This window comes from Myotis davidii, unplaced genomic scaffold (genome assembly GCF_000327345.1).
Source record: "Myotis davidii unplaced genomic scaffold, ASM32734v1 scaffold72, whole genome shotgun sequence".
NCBI classification, from domain to species: domain Eukaryota; kingdom Metazoa; phylum Chordata; class Mammalia; order Chiroptera; family Vespertilionidae; genus Myotis; species Myotis davidii.
In genome coordinates this window covers 6,934,983-6,941,537 of record NW_006284618.1, presented here as the reverse complement: position 1 = coordinate 6,941,537, position 6,555 = coordinate 6,934,983, and the positions used below count along the sequence as shown (strand labels likewise).

General features: G+C 59.5%; 1 long non-coding RNA gene across 1 annotated transcript in view; it reads left to right on the top strand.

Annotated features, from left to right (window-relative positions):
• Positions 1 to 48, top strand: part of LOC107181426 — a 7,624-nt gene extending 7,576 nt beyond the window's left edge. Inside the window, exon 3 of the long non-coding RNA XR_001512127.1 lies at positions 29 to 48. This is a non-coding gene — a long non-coding RNA (uncharacterized LOC107181426). The remainder of the gene's footprint in view (positions 1 to 28) is intronic.
• The last annotated feature ends 6,507 nt before the right edge of the window (positions 49 to 6,555 follow it).

The following is a 6,555-nucleotide window of genomic DNA, read 5'->3' as shown; positions in this document are numbered from 1 at the left end:
TGCTGTCCCCTAAGAAGCAGGTGGGGAGTTAGGACCAGGCCCCGCACAACGCAGAGTCAGAGAGTGTGGGCTGCATTCACGGCAGCCGCCACCATTACTGGGGTGACCATGCACCCGCCCTCTCTTGTCCCTGGGAGGCCCGCGTGGGGTGGGGATGCAGGGCTGGCTAGCATGGCTCCCATTTTGGGGGGGCTCCTCCCCTCCCGGGGGTCCAAATCTGTCTTTCCTGGCCGCTGGGCGCCCTCGCTGGTCTGGGCCGGTCACTGCACTGATAGGGCGACTGTCTCAGGTCACAGCCACGGGGGATGCCACGGGGGACGATGAGGAGACTGAGGCCAGAGCGGAGGTGGCTCGTACCAGGTCCTGCAGAGCTGGGCCAGGCCTCCCCACATAGTACAGAGCCATGGGGTCCAAGAACGGGTGTGCCTGGGGTGCAGTCATGGGGGAGCATAGAGCCCTGTACCCCCTGCACCCCCCTGCACTCCCTGCACTCCCCTGCACCCCTCTGCACATAAAACTGAGGGGCGTGTGACTCCTCCCCAGGACCCTGCGGGGGTGGGGGCTGCACCTGTGCTCGCATGATCCTCCGGCCTGAGTCCTGGGTCCTCACCAGGACGTCCATCTCCCAGCGGGGAGCCTGCAGGCTGGGCAGCCGCCCCTGATGGTTTTGGAGAGTGGGCCCTGCCCTTGGGCCCCTCCCATCAGTGTTTTGGGAGGCAGCCACGTGCCCGCCTCCTTGCCAGGCACCTGATGCCGGAGGCAGGTGAGTCCCAGCAGCTCCTGGGCCCAGGTGCGCAGCACCCCTCCCTCCCACTGGCCCCACCCCCCTTTCCGGGGCTCCCGGCCGCCTTTGTGTGGAGCCGTCTCTGGGCCGCCCTGTGCTCAGCTCACGACCCACCCCCACCCGGGGGGGGCGCTGCTGTGGCCCAGGACTCCCCTGGAGACTGACCCGGGAGGGGCCCTGCCACGCTCTAGGGAGAAGCCAGCCACGGCTCTCTGGTGGTCCCTTGGGGACGGGACAATGAACCGTTCCCTCCCTGTAATTTTCTGCATGGAGGTCTCTCTATTGTCCCCTGGCCCCTCCCCTCTGACCTCAGGGGTGCCCGCCCCCTGGCCACATGGCACCTTCCACCTGCACCAGGAGCTGTTCTGGGGCTGGTCACACAGGACAGAGCCCGTCGCCAGGAACAGGAGGCACCTGGTCCGGGTACATTGTCAGAGGGTCGCAGCCGGGCCTGGGCCTCACCCACCGGCTGCCTGGCCTCCACCCGGGAAGGGCAGGCGCACAGCATGGGCCACGCAGGCCTCCTCGCCTCTGCCCGGAGCCGGGCCTGTGCCTGGGAGGGTCATGCAGCCGGTGGGAGAAGCTCTTTGGGACTGAACTTGAGTTTAAATCCCAGCTCGTGCCCGGCGGGCGTGGCTCAGGGGTTGAGCATTGACCTATGAACCAGGAGGTCCCAGTTCAATTCCCGGTCAGGGCACGTGCCCGGGTTGCAGGCTCGATCTCCAGTGTGGGGCGTGCAGGGGGCAGCTGTTCAATGATTCTCTCACATCGATGTTTCTCTCTCTCCCTCTCCCTTCCTCTCTGACATCAATAACAATATATATTAAAAAACTCCCCGCTCGGGCCTTACTGGAGCAAAGAGCCTCCTTGTGCCTGAGTCTTTTTTTTTAAAAAACTCACCTTCTTGGGGTGACCCTGGTCCACGGGATCACGCAGGTTTCGAGTGTGCATTTCTATGATACGTGCCCACCACCCAAAGTCACATCTTTCCAGGTCACCACACTGCTTGGCTCCCTGTACCCTAACTTCCCACCACCCTCTTCCCTCTGGGAACCACCGCCCTGTTGTCTGTGTCTGAGTTTCAGTTTTACTTCCCACACATGAGTGAAAGCATGTGGGTCCCGATGGTTTTCTGTCTGACTCGTTTTGCTTAGCATGACATTCTCAAGGTCACGCCGAGTTGTTGCAAAGGGCAGTCTTTCATCTTTCCTTGCGGTTGAGTAGTAAGTGTCCCACTGTGTGCATGTGCCATGTTCTGTGGAAGGACACTTCGGTGGTCTCCCTGTCTTGGCCACCGTGAATAATGCTGCAGTAGCCACAGGGTGCCTATATCTTCGTAAGTAACTGTTTCCGAGTGGATGCCCAGAAAAGGGGTTGCCGGCCGTATGGCAGCTCTATCCTTAATTTGTTGAGGAACGGCCATACTGTCCCCATGGCGGCTGTGCTGTCTACATTCCCACCAGCCGTGGGGAGGCTCCCTGCTCTCCGTGGCCTCTCCGACGCCCGTCACTACCCGTCCTGTTGATCATGGCCCTCTCACAGGTGGGAGGGGGGAGCTCACGGTAGCTTTGATGTGCATTTGCTTAATAGCCGGTGAAATTGAGCACCTTCTCATGTATCTGTTGCCCGTTTGTATGTCCTCTTGGGAGAAGTGTCTGTTAGGTCCTCTGCCCATTTTTTAATTGGGTCGTTTGGTCTTGAGCTGTGTGAGTTCTTCCTGTATTTGGATCTGAACCCCTGGCGGGGACTCTGTTTGCCAATATCACCTCCATGCGCTTGGCGGTTTCTTTTGCTGTCAGAAGCTCTTTAGTTTGATAGAGCCCCATCCATCTTGTTTCGCCTTCACTCCCCTTACCTTTGGGGTCAAATTCATAACCTCTTCTCTAAGACCAAGGCCTGTGGGTCTAGCACCCACGTTTTCTTCCAGGTAACTTGTTGTTTCAGTCTTAGAGCGAGGGCGCTGGTCTGTTTGGAGCGGGTTTGGAGCAAGGGGACACACCGGCCTCCACATGCATTCTTTGGCGTGAGGCTTCCCGTGTTCCCCGCACCGTGCATTGAAGAGCCTTTTCTTGGCCACGTCCTGACCGAACTCTTCACCACGGATCGACTTTAACCCATGAATCATCCCAGAGGACGAGCCTCTTTGTCTGAAATGTAACACGCCGGCGAGACGTGTGGGCACGGTCCCTGTGATCGGGAGCGTGGGTCCCCGTGAATGACAGCTCACCCCCGCGGCAATGCCTTCCTTCAACAGGAAACGTCCCCGCAATGCCGCGGACAGCGGGTCATGAGAGAGCGGACAGAGGTCTGGGACTTGCCCAGCAACAGGCCTGGGACGAAGTCTTGGCTCGACCCTCCCCAAGTCTGGGGCGCCGAGCCCCAATTTCCCTCTCCGAGTGGGGCGTGGGGTGGGGATGCGTTGGCGCCTAAGGGCTGGGCAGCTCTGACTTCTGTGTCGGCCGTGAGGGAAGTCCAGCTGCCAGGAGCCGCCCTGGGGCCTCGTCGTCTACGCAGCAACCAGGTTCTGCGATGCGTCTGGGCCGTGAAGCCGGCTCGGAACCGCTGGAATCCCGCGGCACGAGATGGCTGTGGCTCCGCTTGCCGCGTGGAGCCCAGCCGCCATAACACAGACACGTCGCCACGGCGCCTCCTGTGTCTGAGGTTAGAAACGCCTCCCAGGTCCTGAGAGACTCTGACAAGGATTCCCCGGACGGAGGTGGGGCTTGCTGCGGCCAGCCCGATGTTTCCCGCAGGGCCAGAGGCAGGGGGGAGCGGGCAGTGTCTTGAGGTCACAGGTCAAGGTGACAGTGGTGAGGGAGGCTAATTTCTCCATCCCCTCCCCCACGTCCGTGCTTCTTTCTGATCAGGGAAACACTGTGAGGTGGGGCCCCCCGCCCGCTGCCTTCCTGAGACCCAAATGGTGTCCCTCCTGCCTGAGGGCCACGCATGGTGCTCGGGGGTCAGACACGGCCCTGCCGCCGTGCTGGGCGGAACTGAGTTCGGGCCTGGAAATGTGGCCCCACGGAGAAGGTAGGAAAGGGCTGCTGACCGCGGGGATGGGGAGGGGGGAGGCGCGCCCACTGCACCACCCGACCATCCATCCCAGGACGCTCATGCCTTCGGCCAAGGACTCAGCCGCTGTGCTGCCCGAGCAGTTTCCATAGGAGCTGCGCGCTCATCACACTGCGCGGCTGCACTGAGCTGCGTGTCAGCACGGAGTCCTGGCATGTTCGGCAGCCGCCGCGCAGTCTGGAGAGGAAGTGTGGGAAGAGCATTTTCCTTCTCTTCGGCATTAATTTGAGCGCAGATTTTTATGAGGCATCTTTCTGAGATCATTCTTCACCCCCCACCCCCACCCCCCACGCCGCGAACACTAAAGGCGCGATGCATATAAAGCAAAGGAGGCCGGCCGGTGTGGCTCAGTGGTTGAGCATCAACCTATGAACCAGGAGGTCAGGGTTCGATTCCCGGTCAGGGCACAGGCCCGGGTTGCGGGCTCCATCCCCAGTGTGGGGCGTGCAGGAGGCAGCCGGTCCATGATTCTGTCTCATCATTGATGTTTCTCTCTCCCTCCCTCTCCCTTCCTCTCTGAAATCAATAAAAATATGTTTAAACGCAGGAGGAGGGGTGTTGGTAACCGAACGCTTTAACAGCCCAACGGGTATGTAATTGGCGCTGCATAGAGCTTTGTGTGTGGGGGGTGGCCCTGTCATTGTGGGTGTTTGGCAGCAACCCCTGGCCTCATCCACTGGATGCCAGTAGTGCGTTCTCAGTTCTCAGGAGCAAAAACGCCCCCAGACGCCGCACATGTCCTCTGGGAGGAGACTCGCTTCCCCTGGAAACGGCTGGTCTCCCACTGAGTCTGCTCCTGTGGCCGCGTCACCGGGAACGTGCGCAGCACACACCTCGTTTCAGTTCAGCGGCCGGTGCCATCCTGTAGCAACCACGATCTTGTTTTAAATAAAAAGAAAAGCTCAACATCCAGGTTTAAAGACGAGAGGGAGGCCATGTTGACTTTTCAACAGGCCTAGAACCATCGCCAAGGGCACTTCCGGGCCAGGGTGTGGCTGGAGGGGAAGGCGGGGTGCGGGACCATCTGCTCCCTGCTGGCCAGCACGTCAGCGGCCCGGGTCCCTGGAGCCCCGAGTTTGGGTCATGAACTCGAGGTGGGTGTTGCAGTGACTCATCTCGGAGGGTCCCGGCTGAGCGATCGAACAGAAGCATAGCGAGGAGCACAAATGCCGGGGGGAGAGAGAGAGAGAGAGAGAGAGAGAGAGAGAGAGAGAGATCACGGGAGCATAAGAAAGCAGGGGACGGATAGTAGAAGCCCGTGCCCCATGTCGCTATCAGTTGTGGACATCACTCGACAGCCTGGCCTCATGTCTCCAGGCCCCCACGCAGCCCCGGGGCCGTGTCTCCGTGTCTCTGTGTACAGAGGGTCGTCATGGAGAAGAGACCGGGTTCGTTTACAGAGACCCGAGCCGCCTCCCTGTCAGAGGCATCACGTCTTCGGGGCACACCACCCGCGGTTGCTTGTGGCCCAGGACCCCTGGCACCCCTGGGTCGTGGCCAGAGCAAACTCCCCGACCTCAGAGAGAATTAGGAGCTGTTTGTGGTTCGTTTGTTTTCAAATATATTTTTATTGATTTCAGAAAAGAAGGGGGAGAGAGAGATGGAAACCTCAATGATGAGAGAGAATCATGGATCAGCTGCCTCCTGCACACCCCACACTGGGGATCGAGCCCGCAACCCAGGCCTGTGCCCTGCCCGGGAACCGAACCCTGACCTCCTGGTTTCTAGGTGGGCACTCACCCACGGAGCCGGCCGGGTGGGACTTGTTTGGAGCAGGGCCAAGCCGTCTTAAAGCTGCTGTGCCCCCAAAGCAGAGCCTGCGGCCGCTCCCCACCCAGCACCGGTGACGTGGGAGGGGCGCGGCTTCTCTCTCGCGGCCTCTACACGGGAAGGAGTTGCCTTCCTGTCGGGGCACAAACCCTCCCTCCCACCGGCCCGGCCTTCGTGTCACCGGTAGGACCCACGCCCCCAGGAATCGGGCTGAAAAGCGCAGAGCCGGCGGCCTTCTCCAGATGAGGGGAAGCCAGGCTTTAAAAACCGTGTTTTTTAAAAAATCACCTACACGCTGGACAAAGACGAAAGGCCCTTCTCCCGAGCGTGACCTCTGGCCTCTCACACGTTAGGACCGGCGAGCGAAGAAAGGACCCCAGGAATGGCCACAGGGACCCCGGAAAAAGGGGGCCCCATTACACCCCCGCCGGGGTCTGTCAACCGCCGAGGTAATTAGAACGGAATTAAAAGCACATTTGCCAAGATGCTCCCCAGGCAAACCAGTTAAATAGAGGTTTTAGCAAAATTGAAAGCATGTTAGGCGGAGACGTGTGGATCCCGGCCTGGCGTGCGAGCGCGGGAAGCGTGAGAAAATAACAAAATTGCTGCCTAATAATCTATAGAATAATATTGTCAACTAATGGATTATAATAAAATAAAAGCTGTGATTAGGGTAAAACATTATGACAAAAACTCCAACTTTTATTTGCCGCGCCTCCCCCTTAATGGCCTGGAGCGTTCTGAAAGGTAATTTAAACAAGTACGCGTCCGCATGCAGCCCGGCCGCCGCTGGAAATGGCTCTAACCACCCCCGGAACAAAGGCGCCCTAATAAGACAACAAAGCCGCCGGCCCAGCCGGAGCGCCTGCGAGGCAGCGTCCTCCTTGCATGTAATTAGATGAATTAAAAGGACAAAGTGGTTAATGTAA